This window comes from Nicrophorus vespilloides, unplaced genomic scaffold (genome assembly GCF_001412225.1).
Source record: "Nicrophorus vespilloides isolate i.1.1-1 unplaced genomic scaffold, Nicve_v1.0, whole genome shotgun sequence".
Lineage (NCBI taxonomy): Eukaryota > Metazoa > Arthropoda > Insecta > Coleoptera > Silphidae > Nicrophorus > Nicrophorus vespilloides.
Genome location: NW_017099540.1, coordinates 9,543 through 10,312, shown reverse-complemented (window position 1 = coordinate 10,312; position 770 = coordinate 9,543).

The following is a 770-nucleotide window of genomic DNA, read 5'->3' as shown; positions in this document are numbered from 1 at the left end:
TTACCAGTGTGACTGTAACATCCAACAAATAACTTAAGTTTTCTGTTCTTCTTAACTTCTTCGTTCAATCTCAACAAAATCGCTAATATGAGAGAATCTTATGAGCAGAACTTCCTATCACTGAAACGTAAGGTTCAGTGATAGGAAGTTCTGCATGTGTTCTTTGGAATGCTTTTAACATCAATATCCTTGTGTCACACAAACTGTTTGTTTGTAATTGGACAATAATAAACACGGCCAACAAAATAATGAATTTTTGAATGTGCAACTGGACAGCCATTTATGATTATTGTACCATGGAGTTTTGAAAGATCTCGAAAATGTTTGTCCATGTTTTCTATCTTTATAAAGAATAATTAATGCAGACAGTGGCCGAGGAAAAGTAATGTCTTGTCGTTCAATATTATTGCGTTGAGCATAGGGTGTTTCCAATAAACTGCAAACGATATCATAACATTGAAATTTGTCTCAAATTATTCTGTTCAGTAATATTTACATTACCCTCATTAATTTCATACGTCACTTCCTGGTAACAATTAATATGCTCGTTTATAGTTAATTTATCATTAACAGTTGTTCATTGTCTTGCGTTCAAATCGATTATTTGATTTTGATCGCTGTATACAACTTTATTTGTTGACTTTGTAACCCATGACTGAAAAGACATAATTAGTTATTACATTTGTTTTACCTCGAAACTATAAGATAAAAACTAATTAAGTATAAATAGTATTTACTTTACAATAAAATACTTACAGATTCATATAAAT